The 20,778-nt window shown below is 37.8% G+C and overlaps 1 long non-coding RNA gene across 1 annotated transcript in view; it reads left to right on the top strand.

Annotated features, from left to right (window-relative positions):
• The first annotated feature begins 13,714 nt into the window (after positions 1-13,714).
• The window catches only part of LOC143269102 (uncharacterized), a 34,634-nt gene continuing 27,570 nt past the window's right edge, over positions 13,715-20,778 (top strand). The window contains exon 1 of the long non-coding RNA XR_013045460.1: positions 13,715-13,982. This is a non-coding gene — a long non-coding RNA (uncharacterized LOC143269102). The remainder of the gene's footprint in view (positions 13,983-20,778) is intronic.

Here is a 20,778-nt window from a genome sequence, read left to right as displayed (position 1 = left end):
CACACACACACACACACACACACACACACACACACACACAAATAAAGATAATAAATATTAAAAAAAGTCAAGGATACAAAATTTATTCACAATTGGAATCAGCACAACACATGTAAATTTCCTTGTGGCAACACATTTTAATGAGCAGAGAAGGAAAAATAATTTCAGTGGGACTTTATAGTCAATATTAAATGCATGACTAATAATTATTCCCAAGAGCATTCCTTTAAAATTGAAACATGCAGTAAAGTGAGACAATTGAAAATACTTGACATCATTATAGTTTCAAATTATATCTCAGGAGAAAGAAAGGAGAATGCAATACTGAAGTTCTAGGTTTGTTTCTTTTTTGTTTGTTTTCTTGTTTTTGTTTGTTTGTTGTTTCCTGACAGTGCTACCAGACATCAATAAAGCTCTAGTTTTTAGACCTATTCCAAACTCATGTGCTCAATATTTTTAGAGATGCCATTTAAAACTTGGATATATCTTTAAAGTTCCTTCTTCATTTTTGTTATTGTGCCAATGGACAATATTTCTAGCTGCATCTGGAAGATGTAAGAGACATTCAGCTATTTGATTTATGAACTCTACAAGTGCAGTGTCTAGGGAAGGGACTTTTAGTCCCCAATAAAGTCTTTGAATTCATAAACATCTTCCAAAATCGAATTCTCATGCACACAAAATGTACTTCATCAACATTGGTTTGAAAGAAACCACAGGATAGCAAAAGCAATTATTGAACAATTAGGGCATGAATACTCAGAACTGAAAAATAGTGTAAAGTTGTTGTTGACTGTTTTTTCCTTGCCTGAACTTCTTTTAGTCTTTTGTTTGAGTTTGACTTTTGTTCTTGTTTCTGTTCTCTATTCTAGATGGGTAGACATGCCTGCATAAGGCTGGTAGTCCATCATATTGGCCCAGGTGTTATATTTCATTGACTGATTTCTCTTTGCACCGAACCTCGAGGTAACAAGTTTAGAATCTTGAAGAAAGCAAATTGGGGCTGATATCACACCAGATTTAGGGGACTTTGCACAAGTTATCTAACCTCCTGGGACTGCAGTTCCTCATCAATGTATTGCAGATAATACTAATACGTCTCCCCTAGGGTTATTAAGGGGATGGTAATCCATAAATCATGTGGTGCATTCAACTTAGTAGAGTATCTGACCCAAGGGAAATGGTGAATTAAGGAAACCTTTTCTTTACCCTTCTCATTAACAAGCAGAACACCCTTTCATTTCTCAAGAACTATGTAAACACCATCTCCTGGCACAGGGTTGATTTCTCAGGATGAATTATTTTTCCAACACTTGTTTCCTATTTTTACCTCATCCTTTATCTCCCGCACGATAGCTTCATAGTCTTGATTCACTTTCTGCCTTTACTTAGTAACCAGCCCTCATTCAGGTATATGGGGAATTGGAGGGGCTACTGTGAGACCCACTGGTACATCAAAACCTGGCTATCTTGGGCAACTGAAGGCATTAGATGCTAAAGGGATGGGATAGCTTGCCAAACATGCTTCAGTCTATCACCTTGAGCTGGGTGGCTTATGCAATGGAAATGTATCTTTTTACAGTTCTAGAAGTTAGAAGTCCTGGTTTAAGATGTCACTGGGCCCCCTCTTCTTGGGTTGTGGATGGCTGTCTTCTTTTGTGTTTTCTCTGTCTTGGTCCTTGAATTAGGGCTCATTTCATTTAACTTCATTAGCACCCAGTAGACTCTGCTCTAAGTACAGTCACATTCTGAGGTATCAAGAGTTAGGATTTCAAGATATGAGTGTAAGAAAGACATAATTCAGCCTACTGAGGGAATGAAATGGTAAATGAGAAAGGACCCAGTCAAGAACCTCTAGTTACAGTCTGGGTCAAACAAACAATATAAGGGCAGTCTTGGAAGGTTGTACCAGCAGGAGAAATGAAAGTTTAGCATGCAAAAAGTGAAAAGCTAAAGCTTCTAGAGACACTTCCAGGGCTCCGTGCTCAGCACATAGTTTAAACTTCTTTCCCTCCTTAGCTGCCTGCGTGGAAAGTGGTTTTCCTTTGAATTTCCCCGAACCATGGCCCTATTTTAAGCAATACTTAAAAAAGTCTTTGAATAGTCAATACACCCGTTATACAAATAAATACAGGTATAGTTGCTACTTTATATTGTGGAAATTATTGTTTGTTGCTAATCCTGTGAATAATGGCCATGAATAGTTTATAGGTGCATCAGGATATCTTGAAGGTTGTGAAAGTTCTATGTTGCAGTGGGTTTTACGAGGCTGCTATTTAAGTATTTATATTAAAGTATTTTTACTTAACTTAATCTTTCTTTTCTTTTTTTTTTTGAGAACTTTGCATGAGTATTGTATGCATCACTCCCACATGCCCTTCTTCTCCTCAAACCTCTTCTATGTCCCTCCAAATGCATGGTCTACTTTAATTATTCATATATACTGCTGACACCGTTTAGTGTTGCTTGTAGGTGTATGTGTTCAGGGTTAATCACTGGCAACAAGATCATATATGGGAGCTTCTCCCTGGAGGAAACTGATCCTTTCCACAGCCACTGACAACCTGTAGCTCATCTGTGGTTGGGACTGCATATGACTTAAGTATAACAGGGAAATACATGAGTCAGAGTTCTCGAGAGTAACAGAACGTATGAAATGAATCTCTCTATATAGAAAGAAGTGGAACAGGCTGTGGTCCAGCTAATTCAGCAAGGGCTGCCTATGAAGGGAAGGTCCAAGAATCTACTAGTCATGCAGTCCATAAGGTCTGATGTTTCAGCTGGTCTTTAGTATACACTGGAATTCCCAAGAAGTGGGCTCTAATGTGATGGAATCAACTTGCTAGCAAGGTTAGAGCAAGCAAGCTAAGAGCAAAAGTTCCCTCTTCCATGTCCTTATGTAGGCTTCCAGTAGAAGATCTGACCCCAGTTAGAGGTGGGTCTTCCCACCTCAAAAACAAAAATAAAATCTGGGTTAAAGTTGTGTCTTCCCGTCGCAAAGATCCAGATTAGAAGCGCACCTTTTCACTTCAAACTAAACGAAAATCCCTCACAGATCTGTCCCTTCATTTTTGGCTTTTAGTGAATTCTAGACATAGTTTAGTTGACAATAAAGAATAGCCATCAGAGAGACCATGTGGGATTCTCCCTGTCTATGTTGGCATGTCAGCTGGGTTTATCATTATGAAAGTCTTCTTAGGCAATCATATTGGTGAGATTTCATGTGAGCGTTTTCCCTGTCATACTTAAGGTACACTGTCTAGCAACAGAAGCCCTGGGCCCAGGGGTCTCAAAATTTCTGGATCCCCTCTTCCACAATTGTCTCTGAGCCTTGGGTTTAGGGTTGCATTGCAGATGTATCATTTGGGGGTTGAGCACCCCACAGTCCCTTATTTTGATGAGTTGTGGATCTCATAATAGTTTCTATCTGTGGCAAAAAGAAAAGCCAAAAATTTTTTACTACAGTATGCTAATTGTATCTACTAATTACCGAAGAATAATATATTCTTCACATTACTGAAATATAATAACATGTATGTGGATACAGATGTTGGGCAGCCCACAACAGATTGTAACTCCAGCTCCAGGGGATCCGACAATACACCCTCTTTCATACTCTATAAGCACTTGCACACACATGCATGGACCCCACCACATTAACACACAATTAAAAAATGATAAAAGTAAATCACTAAATAAGAGAGATTTAGTTAAGAAGCCAAAGAAGTGATACATGCAGGAAAGAAATGAGGTTTAAAATCATGCGTCCCCTCTCCTGTTACTGGAAAAGGCACAGCAGATGTCATTTTGTACTATTGATAAAAAAGAAAACTATTTCAGCAACTATTTGTGAATATTTGTACTTGACATCGACTTGGTTGATAAATCTTCCCTTGGGAGAGTCTGTCTCTGGACAGAATCAAACTTATAACTACTGTAAAAGCCATTCCCATGTTCAAAGAAAACACAGCTGCAATAGCTCCTCATTTGACTTCTTAAAAGAAGAAAATCTTAACATTAAGTGAAAGCAATTTAAGGGAGAAAAGAACGCTTTGAGTTCAAACGATAGCTTTCTTTAAGATGTTTTTGTTAATGTACCAAACATTTTGCCACCAAATGTAAATTAAAACATTACATATTACTTGTGTACATCTCCTCTGGCCTTCTCCCCAACCAAAAGGAAGCTACTTAATTTCTAGATTTCCATCAGTATTAAAAGATTCCATTGAGTGTTTAATTTTTGATTAAATTACTATTTGACTGTAGAATTTTTAGGTGGACATTTTTATAGTTACTGAGAATATTTTCTACTGAGTCGTGTGTCTGGTACTTGTTTTGCATTTTATTTAATGATCTAAAGTGAAACCTTGTAAAAAACAGAATTAACGTTATCAAAACAATTATTGAGCAGTCAATAGATACTTATGCTGAAAAAATTTTATATGTGACTAATTCAATTTATTTCTCTATGTCATATATACAATATATGGTGTCTGTGTGTGTGTGTGTGTGTGTGTGTGTGTGTGTGTGTGTGTGTGTGTTAATGCAGGTGCCCATGGAGGTATTGAAATTTCTGGAGCTGGTGTTATAGATGGTTGTACTTCATCAGATGTGGGTGATGGGAACTGAACTCAGGTCCTTGACAAGAGCAATAAGTGCCCTTAACCCTTGAGACACTTCTCAAAGTTATACTTCTAAATAACTATGCGTCTTTTTTGTTTTAAATCAAAACAATGTTTTTGGTTGTCATGAATGAGAAAACAATGGCTTACCTATTACGGTAAAGCATTTATATGGATTTTATGGATTTTTTTCTTCCTCAATTGAAATCAATCCTTTATTTTAATAATATATATTTTTAACTTTTATTTATTTTAAACTTTTTATTTATTCTTTGTGGCTTTGACATCATACGTTTTGATCCAACTCATCTCCCCATTCTTTCATATTCACCCCCTGCCCTTGTAATCTTCCCCCAAGAGTAAAATAAAGGCCGAGCGTTGGTGGCGCACGCCTTTAATCCCAGCACTCAGGAGGCAGAGCCAGGCGGATCTCTGTGAGTTCGAGGCCAGCCTGGGCTACCAAGTGAGTTCCAGGGAAAGGCGCAAAGCTACACAGAGAAACCCTGTCTTGAAAAAACAAAAACAAAAACAAACAAAAAAAAAAGAGTAAAATAAAATTTAAGAGAAAAGAATAAAAAAGAAAAATAAAAAAACTCATTGTGGCAGCTATAATGTGACACAGTGAGTCACACCCTTTAGTCCATTTATCTTTACTTGCAAGTGTTCATTGCAAAGAGTCATTGGTCTGGTCCGAGACCGTTGATTTATGGCCTCTGGTTTCTGCTGCACTATCAATGCTGGGCCCTCACTAGGGCTCTTCTTGGATATCCTGTTGTTGCCCTGTGTTGTGGAGATCCTGCAGCTTTGGGTCTGCAGACCTTGACCCTTCATGTGCTCCGCAGATCATAGGTGGGATGAGTGTTGGGGTGGGCCAACTCATAGGACTGGTTCTGGGCCTGCCGACTCTCCCCCACCCTCCCCACCACAAGGAGCCAGGGACGGGGCAGTTCTCCTGCTTTCAAGCCCTCCAGGCCGTCTCTACACACGGATAGCACCAGGACCAGCTCTATTGTGTTGCCCCGGTGAGGTGCAGGGGCCATTCTCCTGAGTGCTGAAGATGGTAAGGAGCAGGGCAAAGTCTCCCTGGTGTTACAGCCAGGGAGGGGAGGGACAGCTCTGTGCAACCCTATCCTCTTGGCCTTTGGTGGTGACAGGAGCCATGGGCATCATCATAGACTGTGGCTGTGGGAGGACTATGGACCCAGACACGGGCCTTGGCAGCAGCTCAGGCACAGACGTTACCATGGCCGCAGGTGGCAAGCTAACTACCCAACTTAACCCACTCCTCACTGCCTTCACCTCTTCAGATCTGTCTCTCTCCACAGTACATGAATTATTCTATCTCTTGCTCATATACCCCACCATATATTTACTCACCATATTAGGACCCATGTTTTTTCCTTGTGGCCCAGGAGAGGCTACCCTGGGCAGGAGTGTAGGTCTCCTTCTCCTCTACATATATATTTCTATAGAAAGATTTGTTTACACTTATTATACAATGCACTGAAAGCTAATTTCTATTAATACAGTTACTAAAATGTGGTGAGGAGACAACATGTCAGATATTAACGATGCACTGAATTTCAAATGCTAGATTTTAATAATGACATTGAGTTGATTATATGAGCAACTTGAATGGCTTATTTTTATCATAAAATTGTGCATGACAGTATAACTATAAATTTGCTCTTTAAAATTATGATATAATTAAATTAAAAGACCCAAGTGGTTGCCATAGTATTGGTTTCCCCCGTATGTGCGGTTTCCTGTCCAAAATGCAACTTATGTTACTTAAATTATTATTTCCATAAAGGTGATAAAAATCAAACAAATTTTTAGGAAATGAAGGTAGCAAAGTGCTTGGGTAAAAATATATATAAACTTGAAAATAAAAACCATTAAAAATAGTAACACTCCTTCTGTATTATTTAGTTGGACTACAATGTATAAAGAGGAAATATTAGGAGGCTGAATGTGGTAGCATATGTCCTTAATCCCAACACTTGAGAGACAGAGGCAGAAGGCATGTTCTAAACTCTGGGCCAGCCTGGTCTACATAGGAAGTTCCAGACTAGTCAGCCGATCATACTGTGATCCTGTCTCATAAAATTAAACAAATCACAAATCTCAGTCACTGACAACATTTAATAAGAAAGTTAAAATATGGCCAGGCATGGTGGTACAGGCTTTTAATCTCAGCCCTTGGGAGTCCAGCCTGGTCAACATAGTGAGTTCCAGGACAAATAGGAATACACAGAGAGAGAACTTGTCTCAAAAAAATTAAAAGTACGAGAACTAATTAATTAAAAAATTTCAGGCATGGTGACACATGTCTGTAACCGAGCACATGGGCTGCTGAGACCAGATAAAAAGAAGTTCAAGGCCAGCCTGGACTAAGTAAAAGAACGTGTTTAAAAAGCAGAACAAAACAAATAGAACAAAAGGGTGAATGTACAAACAAACCAGGTTAATTTATAGCTTCTTTTTTGTTTTCAAAACTCAGAAAGGAAAAACACCCAGGGAAGTCATATATTATTTGGTTAAAAACTATGACAGAGCAGGTCATATTTAGTATATATATATATATATATATATATATATATATATATATATATATGCATGCAATTACAATTAATGAAAAATAAGGCCACAAATTTGAGAGAGAGCAAGGAGGGCTACGTGGGGGGGCTTGGAGTCAGTAAAGGGAAGAGGGAAATGTAGTTATATATAAAAATTAATGAATAAACTCAGGTGGGATCAGAGTTGGAAAAAAACCCCTACAACAAAAGACACTTTAATCTGCAAAGGCCAAGGATTCTTTTGATGTTTAGGGCTCTGCTCAGATGGAGAGTGCCCAAGTTTTGGTGTGGGAAAATGTAACTTAATAAAGATGATGGAATAAATATGTAGCACAGAAGCGCCACCTTGGTATCATCCATCTTGAAGTGGCTTCTTCAAAGCTGTTCCCCAAACAGGTAACAGTAGCTCTGACTTGTAGAGCTTAGGCAGGACGCAAACGCAAAGGTATAAGGAGCATAGAGAAAGAGGTTTGCTTCAAACAAATGCTTGTGTGTGTTGCCAAACTTATCTGTCTCAAAGTGCAATATTTCATCCATGTGTTGGTCTTTTTCTAAGATGTTAGGGGGAAAAAACAGTCAAAACCTTTTGTGGGGTAAAATCTCTTTGTAACATTCCAGACAAACCCGGAGAAACTGTGGATTTCAGACTGCAGGTTGACTGATTTTTGAAGAGGAAAAAAAAAAAAATCCTTATAAAAAGAAATGAAAAGTGCTCCTACATCATAGAGGTCCCTTTAAGACCTCCCACATGCTGCTCAGACTGACAATTCTGACATCCCTTAATATTACCACAGCATTCCAGCTAATTACTTAGAGACAGATAAACCTACCCAAGGCCAACCAGTAAGTAGGAACGTATGTGAAGAGTGATCTCATCCCGGGATTCTCAGAGAGACAACACAGACATGGGGGGAAAAAAGGAAAAAGACAGAGAGCCAAGAATAGTATTGATGTTTTTTATTCCACCATCTTCATGCTTCTCTTCTTAGCCCTCTGTCTCGATCTTTGATGTTTTATAGCAGATGTACTCCTTCTGTAAAACCATTAGGGTATGCTAACTGCAAGGGGATGGGTCCTTGACTACACCAAAGATCCGGCACTAGGATCCAGCAGTAGAACTTTAATGGACGTGACCTTTGGGATGATATGCATACTGTTCGGAATGTCTCTGGAAACCCGTAAAAACTTAACTGTGGGAAGTTTGGTTTGGGAAATAATTTGTGGAAAGATTATGTTCTAAGATGTCTTGAAAATAGAGTAAGCTTTAGTGTGGTAAAATTTTCATTGAAAAACTACTAACTCTAAGTATTCAATTCAATTAGTTTAGACATATTTATTTACATGTATATCCATATTCAACCACTATTATAGTCCAGGTACCAAGGCCTTTATTCCCAATATTTATTTTATCTTGATCTTTTAAAACCACTCAGCAACCTTGCTTTTTCTAAATCTGGCAGATACTGATTTTGGTACTTTTGTCTTTATTGTTTCATATGAATACAAGCACATATATAGATTTTTTTTTATATATGGCTTCTCTGATCAATGTTTTTAAAATCCATTCACATTGTATATATCATTAGATGGTTCATTTTAATTCACTGAATATCATTCAATTCTAGGATATATCACAGTTGATTATCCATTTAGCATTTAATATTTGGGATGCCATGATTCTACTTTTTAAGCCAAAATTATTTTAGCAACCTATAAGAAGAGAAAGAAAAAGAGTACATATTAGGTACTGCATAATGTATTGATACCTTATACAATGTATAATCATATTAAACATATCTATCTCCTTTTTTTATTGGTGTGTAGTCATTGTATACCATGATGGTTAAGGACACTTTCAGTGTCAAGTTTTTGAACATAGCAATGAAAAGAAAATATTGATTCATATTTTGCATATATATTAAAATTTCTCTGTCTGGCTATGTCTTAAAAATATTTTCTTGTGATGTTTTCCAAAATCTTGATTTTTGCTTTCTTGCATCTAAGGCATAATAATAAAATAAAAGAAAATAGCATAAAGTAAACAAAAAATATCAAATCAGAACAAGACAAAACAAATAGAAGGAAAAAAGCTCAAGAAAAGGCACATTAAACATATATAGAGACAGAGACACAATTGTTTATACACTCAAGAATCCCATAAAAACACAAAAAATGGAAGCCATAATATCTATGAAAAGGACCTGTTTATGTATATATATTCGTGTTTGTAAATATATATGTATATATAAAATAAAAATGATTAAAAAACCCCAACACTACGTTATGAAACATGGAACCTCCTTTCTGTTGGCGGTCTACTGCTGGGCACACAGCCTATGCATAAGAGTAGACGTTACCTGAGTGTGACTCCATTGAAGAAAACTAAATTTTCATTTGTAAGTGGTTATAAACTGAAGAGTTTCTGGCTTATGGATGGGGGCATGTGTCCACTTTCCTTTCAGCTCTAGGACTCCATGTAGTGCAGACCCGTGCATACTGCCCAGTCTCTGTGAGTTCATATGTGCATCAGGCCTCCTGTCTTCAGAAGGCTTTGTTTCCTTGGTGTTCACCTCTTCCTCCTCCTCCTCCTCCTCCTCCTCCTCCTCCTCCTCCTCCTCCTCCTCCTCTTCCTCCTCTTCCTCCTCCTCTTCCTCCTCCTCTTCCTCCTCCTCTTCCTCCTCCTCCTCTTCTTCTTCCTCCTTCTCCTCCTCCTCTCCCTCCTCCTCCTCTTCTTCCTCCTTCTCCTCCTCCTTTTCCTCCTTTCCCTTCTCCTTCCCCTTCTTCTTCCTCCTCCTCCCTCCTCCTTGTTTTTTTTTTTTCCTCCTCTTCTACAGGGTTCCCTGAGCCCTGAGGGGAGAGATTTGATGGAGACATCCCATTTAGGACTGAGTGTTTCAAGGTCTCTTACTCTGCATATTGTCTGGCTGTGGGCCTCTGTATTTGTTCCCATCTGCTGCAGGAGAAAGCTTCTGTGATGACGGCTGAGTAATATACTGATCTATGAGTATAACAGAATGCCATTAGGAGTAATTTTATTGGTATGTTCCTTTAGTAGAAGAGTAGTATTTTGCTTCGCTAGGTCTCTTGGCTACCTAGTTTCAGTGTCTTGGTCACCATGGGTTCTACCTCATGGCGTGCTCCTTAAGTCAAATCAGATACTGGTTGGCTACTCCCACAGCTTTGTGCCGCCATTGCACTAGCACATTATGTGATCAGGACACCACTGTAGATGTAAGCATTTATAGCTGGGTTGGCATTTATGTTTCCCCTTTGGTAGTGTGCAGAACACCTTCTTGTACCAAAGACTAGCATGTGAAGGCTCTAGGTAGGCACTTGCTCAACTTCTCTATGTTCAATGAGCTGTGCAGGTATTGTCTTCAGCAATAGGGCCTTGCTGTCAGTTTATGGAGAACAACCTATATTCTTGGTAAGAACCTGGGTTGTTTGGGAGTATCCATAGGGCCCCCTTTGGTCAGCAACTCAATTAGAGGTAAACCAATCCCGGTACTGGAAGCCTCATTTGGAGATAGATGTTCAGTTTGGCCTCTGTCTCTCCTGCTATTTGGTGATTTTGCTTAGGTTGCCTTTATGTATGTATGTATTTTAAGAAGTTTCTGACATATTAGGTTTCCAGACTACACCTCAACTCTGGCCCTTAATTTTAGTTGTGGTCTTGTTTATATCTTTGATAAGTATTTGTCTACCATAGAAAGCTCCTCCTTTATAATGTCAGGATGAATTACTAAATTCTCAATTATCAGCTTGGAGGTTGCATTTAAGATGACATCTCTCATTTAAATATCAAGGTCTATAAATTAAAGGAAATACACATTTATAGCATTGAAAAAATGCTCATAAAAACCCTCTATCTTAAATATTGCCTGGTGCCAATAAAATCTCCAACTAAATAATTACCATCCTAAGTCTTCTATGATGGAAAATTTTTATTTCAAGTAGATGATTATTATAATATTTGAATATCTTGCGTATTTAAATTGCATTAACTTCATATTTATACATATCTATTATAACGAGCAAAGTGAATGATTTCAAAGTTTAACAACTTTTTTTGTTCTATAATGGGAAGGGGTTTAGAAGTTTATTTGCTGATTATAGTGGCAAATAGTCACATATATTCCATAATATACACAAAAATTCCATGAAGCATTAAATGATCTTATTAGAACCTTTTCTACTTTTAGTCTATTTAAGAGTTTAAGGCAACTTCATTTTTTTATTTTTTTATAATTTATAACTAATTAAGATGATTATGTTACATTCTTGTGTTGTTTGGAGAATAGTTATTTATCTGAATATGTTATTAGCATTAATAATCAGATTACTGACTTTTTAAAAACAAGTAAACCAGCTTAAAGATGGTTTGACTGATGATTTAAAAGATTTCATACACTAGATGAGAATAGGGTGAGTAGAAAGAGTGTTGGATTTGCTTCCTTCCCAATGTGTTCATTTCATGAATTGAATAAAATAACATCTCTCAAAACAGCACAGAATTAATTGTCTGTGAAATCTTTAGCAAGAAATTATTGGGACATATGGTTAAGAAGACAGATTCCCGATCAACCCACACTCATCGGGAATGCTTCCCTCACAAAACAAAACTACCATGTGTGTTGATGGTGCAAGTCTGAGTCTGCTCAAGTCGCTTTAAGCTGTAGATATTTCTATCTTCCTGGAGAACTTATAGATCAGTTTACGATTGGAAGAAGTGGAAACGATAAAAATAATCAAGGGCATTTTTAAAAATTTGAGACTAAGGATAGTTGTGAGATTTTTTAGAAATTTTAATAAATGTAATTTATTTAGGTAGAAGATAGAAAGATGTCTGAATTGTAGGATAATCCTAAATATTAGGACTTGTAGAAAATTAGAACAATCATAATTTGGCTTTCAACAGCATCTCTGGTGACTTAACTGTATTATCTTCTTGAGTTCTACTGCTCTGCTTTTTGGTAGGTCTATAACACTCTACATTCCCTCATAATGATAGTCTTCTATCAGAAGAAATGGAGAGAAAAGCAAAGAAAAACTTTTGTAGCAGTGACAATGAGATTAAAAATATTTTACATTATATATCCCCACTATGAAAGAGCAAAAACAGAAGAAAATTTGGTAGGAAAGCACAAAATAAAAGGTAAATTTATGTGGGGGCAAAAAAAAAAATCAAGTCCTCATCAACACCAAAGCTTGGGGAGATTGAAGATAACTAGGTCACAATGACACTGTGACAGTAGGTCTCAAAAGAAAAGTGTGAAAGGATGAAAGAGTTATGTGGAATGTCTGATGGAAAGGAAGAGTTAGGTACCCTAGGACAGTGTTGCTGGGTTAGCTTGCACTCTTACTGGCGGGAATACTTCTGAAGACTGCAGGAAGGCAAGAGAGTTTCTTTCTGGATGCTTTCAGAAGGACTATAAGTTTGGATCAGTCAGTCCATTGGCAGAGTAAAAGGGGAACAAACAGTACTCTATCTTTTTGTCACTGTCAACTAGAAAAAAAATCAGCATGTTAACCAACTAGACTGGCTCAGAGCTATCTATAAAAAAACAATACAAAAGCAAAATTGTATTCCCCCCCCCCCCCCCCGCGGAGGTGTGAGGGGGAAACAGGCAACAAAAAAGCAAAAGGAAAATATTCAAACCAGATTTTTGTTGTAGTTATCCTGAAATACAGGAAAATTCAAAGTTAAAATTGACTCAAGAAAATCAGTTCCATATCTATGTTAAAAGGTGAAAGGTTAAAAATAACCAGAATAGCTACCATGATCATATGGCTTGACAAGAGGCAAGAGAAAGCATGGGGGTGGGTGTGTAGAACAATAACTAAGGGAAAGGAATAGCCAGCTGTCACTAATTTTAATAAATGATCAGCATCCTCAGTGCATACCAAATAAATCCCTATTATTTCTTGTTAGTAGGAACCAGAAAACTAAGAATAAATGAGTTCTTTCAATTTTGACAATGTCTACTGGAGTTATAAGAATGCTAACCATTGCTGATGTGTGTGTGTGTGTGTGTGTGTGTGTGTGTGTGTGTGTGTGTATGTGTTTACTCAATATGTTTTAAAGGCAAGTTTTCAATACTTACCTCTACAAATGTGTGTGGGTATATGTTTCTAAATGAGGACTGTATTGTTGAATACACAAACCACTTTTCAATATTCTTTAACATTATGCATTAGCGTTGCTTGGCTGAAGAGATACAGTCCAGTAAGTGGCCCATTAACATTGAGTAGAAAAATAGCCTCATTTTTTTTCTGTAACTACTGATCCCCTTGTTAGACATCCCTGGAGTTTGTACTGATAGCAACCACAAAACGCCTCATGGTAACTGCAGACCAGTTCCAGTACTCAATCACCCAGCTTCAGCTCACTGCAGACGTTGTTTACACAATGGCAATCAACAGAGTAAATTTAGAATATCCTAGAATAAATTATGATAAATTCCCTGCTTCAGGACGATAACTTAATGGATCGGACTCAGACTATCGCCTAGAGAGTGAATTGATGAGCGCTCTTTTCAGGGAGCAGTTTTGGTGGGGCTTTGTGCAGCATTCAGAAGAGCATTTCAACCACTTTTAAAAAATGCTAAGTTTGTGCTTTTGGAGTTAGTAATAATAATAATGGTCTTTTGTGGATCAAGGAATGAAGTTTTTGTAGGGAGAGAGTGACAAGATCTTGCCACAAAGATGACGTCTCCTTGTGTGTTTCCTCCCACCAGAGTGACCTCAAGATCTACAGAACGAAACCTGCAAACTGTGCCAGGTATGCGATTCCTAAAATCTTTTTTGTCTATAGTGAGGGTAACTGGCTAATATCTTTGCAAATCTATCAAAGCATTTTTTTTGCATGCTCTTTCTTGGAATTTCACTTCCACATGTGAGACTGAGTCGTCTGCATGGAATCCTTGGCTCACCTTTGACTTCCAAATCTGTACCAGCAGCCTGCGGGGAAGAAAACAGGAGCCTCAGCTAGTCCCAGTTCATCCCCATTTCCCTCCGCCTCTGACCCTTTTCAGTTCCCATCACTTCAGTTTAATGATTTCCTTTTTCATTCTAATGCCTTTATCCATTTGATCGGGATTATGTTTCTCAAAGTGTACGTGCTCCACAGATGTACACACACACACACACACACACACACACACACACACACACACACACACAGAGAGAGAGAGAGAGAGAGAGGTCACAGAGCTATGCTTTTTCTTATTTTCAGTTCTTAGCACTCCAAACCCTACTTGATGGGAGTCAGTGTTGGGGTTAAGGATGCTGTGGTGGGAACACATAACCTTCATCCAGTTTGGAAATGACTGCCCTTGAGGGGTTGCTTTCAGAAGCTCATTGAGCAAGAAGTGTTTCTTTCTGTGACTGGCCAGCTGTTTCACACAGGGGGAAATGATTTGGCTCTGGACTTAGGCAAAATTGGGTTTCCATCCCTGTTATGATCTTGGTTGAGTGATGGGGTGCTCTACTGATTTGGGGTGAGCCCCTTCTCGCCTTTGACTCATATCTGTAGAATGGGATTAATAACAGCGACTTTTAGAAAATGCTTGAAGTGTGAATGAGAATAATAAGTCTGAAGAATTTGGTGGTTAGTGAACACTCAAAAATTATTAAACATAATGACTACTTTTCTGCTTTTAATCCATGATAACCACATCCTTCTGTTACGCATGTCCTCTTGAGCTGTTTCCAATAATTGTTAGCTGGTTATAAGAAAAATCTGGTATGTAGAAGGGGAAAAGTACAATGTAGAGATTTCTCATTGAACGTGCTTTGTAAATTAGAAATCACTACATAAATATTATAAAAATGAGGATGCGTTTTCCTGTTCCATGTTCATGGAAATATCCCAACTTGAAATGTACATCACGAAACATTGTACCAATGTTAAATGATGGGATTGGTTAATGGTAACGAGATGGAAAAGGCAAAGAGACAAAGAAGGAACATGAATTTGGGCTATGGCAATGGATGTATTCTTTTGGTTGCAAGCAACATAAATATAATTCACAGAGGCTTTCTAACACTGTTTACAAAAGTTGGCTCAAATTCACTCTTGGAATAGGCAGAAGAATCAGCTTTATCGCAATTAGTTAGAAAGAATGAAAGCAATGCTTTCCTGAAGAAATCCATGATGATCTTACTGAAAAAAAGGGAACAATGTCAGCTCCTCTGAGGATTTTACATTTCACAGAGGACTCTCAGCATCCATAGTATTATTCTGCAGCAGCAGAACTAATCACCACGTGATTTAGACTTGATAGGCTCACTTATACTTTGAACATTTGCTCAGAGTCAGTTATTAATCCTATTCTACAGATATGTTGAGAGATGCTAAGGAACTTTCTAAAGACCAGCAGATCATAATGACTCAGCCAGTCTCAACAGGGAGGGTGAAATTATCATGAAAACTCAGGTTTGTCTATGTCCAGAGCCTTATTCTGTACCGGTATGGTGCTGTATTCAAGTCTGACAAAGTCTGCTTGTAACATTAATAATATTTCATTCTTACAAAAGCTGGTTTTTACAAAAAATTTAATGGTGGAAAAAAACCACTTAGAAAATAATTAAAGCAGGAAAATAGCATGTTAAGTGTTGCTAATGAAGCAAATGAAGAGTATATTTCACACTTACAGGAAAATGAGGGATTACAAATAGAAGGAAAATTATTGTATTTACAAAATGGAGATTTCTTTCCGCAATACAATAAAGTTCTAAGATGTGTAAATGTCATTTCCCAGGCAGATCCTGATCTGTCAGCTATTTTATAGACAATTAATAGTTGTGGATTCATATTGTAAATAAGACATGACTTTCATTGAAGAATACTGTGTTAGTAATACTTTCTGAGAAAGTGTGCACTATGAGGCTGGAGTCAGGTTTGTGGCAGTGGCTCTTAATACTTTGGGAACCACAGAACCTTTTCATTATATAATGTAAACTATGAACCAATTTATCTTATGGAGATATACATTCATACAAATTTTGTACAAGTATTTTCTTAGAATATACTGAGGTGTCCCATGAATTTATTCCATCCAAGTTCTAATTCCATATTTTTGAGAACACATCGGAGACTTCCAGAATCCCAAGAAATTTCTGTCTTAGTTAAAACCTAGTCATTTACTTGTTTCATTCACACATTTCTCTGTTAACTGATTTATTCATTTTTTTCTGTAAATTATATTAATAATGCCACTATGGAAAGTATTGCAATAAAGCATAGTGAACATGAAAAATCATTTATTAGAGAGAAGCATTTACCGTAAATCAGAATATGGAATGGTACAATTTTGAAGAACTAAATACATATCAAATATTCTTAGGAAATGATATGGAAATAAGGGAAGGAAACCCAGTGGACTGCATCAGACCCTGTATCATACCCTGTACTTATATGTCTTAGTCACTGTTCTATTGCTATGAAGAGACACCATGACCAAGACAACTCTTACAGGAGAAAGCATTTGACTGGGAGCTTGTTTACAGTTTCAGAGGCTTAGTCAATTATCATCATGGCAGGGAGCATGCAGAGAGAGAGAGAGAGAGAGAGAGAGAGAGAGAGAGAGAGAGAGAGAGAGAGAGAGAGAGAGAGAGAGAGAGAGAGGTGGGGGTGGGGCTGACTGGCATGGACTTTTGAAATTCGAAGTCGACCCTCAGTAGACTCCAACACCTCCAACAACAGGACACATCTACTCCAAAAAGGTCAAACCTGCTAATCCTTCTAATCTTATCAAAGAGTTCCACTCCCAGGTGATGAAGCATTCAAATATATGTGCATAAAGGAACCTTTCTTATTCAAACTCCCATACTTATACTTCCTCTTTTAATCCTCCAGCAACTTTAAAAGAAACATTTTCACTATTTGTCAAGAAGGAAACTGAGCTTAATGGAGTGTAAGTTACTTGCTTATGGCTGCAAGTGGCAAGACCAGTGAACAAATTCAATCAGCTTTATTTAAGCAACAGAGCCAATCCAAACTCTTTAAAGAGTTTTATGCAGTGAACTAGTTTTCTAAAAAGTATTTTTATTAGTTTAAGTCCATGAGTGTTTTGCCTGCATGTATGGTTGTACACCATGCTATGGGCAGTGCCTGCAGAGGCTAGGAAAGAGTGTTGGGTGCCCCAACATTGGAGTTACCCATGATTGTAAACTACGAAGTGGATGTTGGGAACTGAACCTAGGTCCTCTGGCTGAGCACCCAGTGCTCTTAACTACTGAGTCATCTATGCTCATAGCCATTTTAAAAAAATGCTACATGTATTATAGAGAGACAGTTTGATCAGACAACTGAGCCAGCCTGTCTAGCAATCAAAGACCTTTCAGTTGAGTTCCATTTTGTTGCTATTTCTGTTTATAAGACTGACATAATATATGTATATTTGAAGGTTTTGATTTCTGAGTTTATACTCAGAATTGAATTAGATGATCTTTCAGGTATTTTGAGCTTAAGGCTTTTATGAAAACTCATTTAGATTATCAAAATATTAATAAAGTTAAATAATTTGAAGATTTATTAGTAGAGTATATCTCACACAGTATTTTTCTCAATCTAGTGGAAAAGAGGGCTGTTTATAGTACTATATTTTAAGATAACAAAAACCTAGAGACAAATAAGAGGCAAACAGATTACTTACTGGCAATGAGTAAGTATCACAAAGAATTTTCTAATTGGAAGTCTATCTAATAAAAAGTTCATTTAGGGGCTGTTAGCATTTACTTTAGTAAGTATTTGCTGGCCAGAAATATCAAGAAGAACATAATATAGTTGTTTTGAAGTAGAATGCTCAAATCAAATAAGAATGATAAATTTGAAAAAGGACTTTGCTTAGTTTTATCTCTTCACAAATGAAAAGAATAAATGTCAGAGGCAAAATAGTCCCTACACTTAACATCTAGTCAGTGACTTTAGTGGCGCTCAAAGCAGAACTCTACAATTCCAGCAGCTCACATCAAGGCTCTTCCCTCAGCTCACACTCAGTTTCCTACCCTTCAGCTAATCTCCTGTCCTGTTTATATGAAGGCTCTCATACAGATTTATTCACCATCTCAGAAAAAACTACCATAGGGAAAATGTGACTTTCATATCACCATTCCTCTGCATTTATTCCCTGGTGTTACCGTCTGTGGAATACAATTTAAGTTTATTATTTTGTATTTAATCCCTACTGCAATCCATGGCCTAATTCTAGTTGATTACTCAGTTCTAACTTTTTTTTTTTTTTTTTTTTTTTTTTTTTTTTTTTTTTTTTTTGGTTTTTCGAGACAGGGTTTCTCTGTGTAGCTTTGCGCCTTTCCTGGGACTCACTTGGTAGCCCAGGCTGGCCTCGAACTCACAGAGATCCGCCTGCCTCTGCCTCCCGAGTGCTGGGATTAAAGGCGTGCGCCACCACTGCCCGGCAAGTTCTAACTTTTGTTGTTTGTTTTTTTGCATTTCTAATTTCACACAAGCTTCAAACCTGACAGTCGTGCCTTTTCATTCAGAATTAGCCCTAGCTAGAGTAGTGTCTATGCTTGGGATATGTCTGAGGTTAGAACTCTCCCATGACAAGAATCATCTTTACCTTGTACTGTGGTTACGGGTTCACTTAGGAGCACTTTGCATTTCTCTTGTTACTTTTAAGACTTCTTAATTATGAATTCTAGAGAAAAGTGACTATTTCAAAGCCTGGTGCTTTGGAGACAGTAAATATGAATTCCTCCTTCAAACACATTCTTCCTTTCCACTTCTTCCCCACAATCTTTCAGACAGAAGGAACTCAGGTGTTTTTGTTGGTTTACAGAGGGTGGATGTCGTCAGTCAATTTCTGGAACTGAAAATATTTTCAAATTCATCCTCAGTTACAGCTGTTTGTCTGTTCTGACTTCTTCATCCCACTGGTCCATGACATAATATCTCTGCAAGGTCAGTTTCAATCCTATTACATCTCATGCACGGGACTAGTATCACACCACCTCTCCGTCCTCGGAACTCTGTGTCTGATTTTGACATAATAACGTCTAATCCTGTATTTCTTTTGCTTTCATGAAATGTTCATTTGCCCAGTCTTTGCAACTTGATGCTTTTCCTGTGCAACACTTACTTTTCGACATGTCTTCACATGGAGCATGCATCGATCTTAGTGAACACAGAGTGTTTTAATAACATGTTTGCAGCTTCTGACAAGTGTATTTATTCTGAAATACTTTGTTAGAATTTTGGTCTCCTAAAATAGTTATTAAAGTTGCCAGGTTTCTTTTTTAAATCTCATCTACTTGGCTGGTATTTGTTAAACCTCTGCAGGTATCACTGCATATCACCACTGCAGGGTAGTGGTATACGAATCAATGCTGGATAAGAGACACAGGTATGATCACCATTGCTGGGGCATTAGTCTCACTGCTTTTGAATAGTTGTAGCTTATTAGGATTTCCTAGAAGCACAGACAGGAGACTGACTAGTTCCACTTATAAAAACATGGGGGAATCATACGGCTATAATCATACATAGCTAGGCAACATAAAATGTGGAATAAACAGATGTTCCTTTTAGGGCTGAGCAGTCTCAGGTAACACTGTAGAAGGGGAGAGAGAAATAGTGTAAGAGCTGAGGTGTGGGTATGATATATTTCATTATATGATGTATAGAATGTTCAGGAATAAAGAGAAATAGGGACTGGAGAGATGATAATGACTAGGAGGACCCGAGGTCAGTTCCCAGCACCCACATGGGATAGCCTATAACTGCTGGTGGACTCCAATTCCAGAGGATCCAACGCTCTCTTCCGGCCTCCCTGAACAACTACACTCAACTATACATAGCCCCCTCCACCCACACACGTGTATTTAAAAATAGGTCTTAAAATGATAATGAAAAATGAATATGAAGAAAATGAAACAACACCTTTCTATCTGGCTCCAAACATCCTTTATGCCTCTTTGATGAGGTTGGGCAAAGTTATAAAGAAGAACGCAGACTGCTCCAGTCATTCTCACCCCTACCGGCGGTATTTTTGACCTGGACAGATTCATTCTAGAGACAAGTAGTGGACTGAATATTTTTCCCAACCTACAAATTCAAATTGGGGAACCCCAAGCCCCCGTGTGATAGCATCAAGAGGGGAACCTTTGGGGAGTAATTAAATTGTGAGACTGACTCTCTCATGAACAGAATTGCTGACTTACAGGACAGATGCCCGCTCTCTTACCTTCTTTCCAGCGTGTGAGGCCCTAGAAGACAGCCTTCACCAGAACCCAGCAGTGCTGGCACCCCAATTTCAGCCTGCAAAACTGTAAGAAGATAGAACTCTATTATTTAAATCCTTATTCTAGAATTTTTTTACGTTAGTTCAAACTGATGGTGACATAATTTGTCCTCTTTATGTGACTTCAAGGTTAAAAATTAGGACCTTGAGAGAACTTACGAAATGAATATATGTTTTCTTTATGGTTTGGGATACTGGAAACTTCAGGTGACATTTTAAATTAGTTATTGTAGGGGACTATGTGTATGTGGAGTAGCTAGCAGAAGATTAAGGAACTTGAAGAAGAGCTGTTTATTAACAAAAGAAACTAAA

This window comes from Peromyscus maniculatus, chromosome 17 (assembly GCF_049852395.1).
Source record: "Peromyscus maniculatus bairdii isolate BWxNUB_F1_BW_parent chromosome 17, HU_Pman_BW_mat_3.1, whole genome shotgun sequence".
Lineage (NCBI taxonomy): Eukaryota > Metazoa > Chordata > Mammalia > Rodentia > Cricetidae > Peromyscus > Peromyscus maniculatus.
Note: the sequence above shows the minus strand (reverse complement) of the source record. Positions and strands in the feature narration are given on the sequence as shown.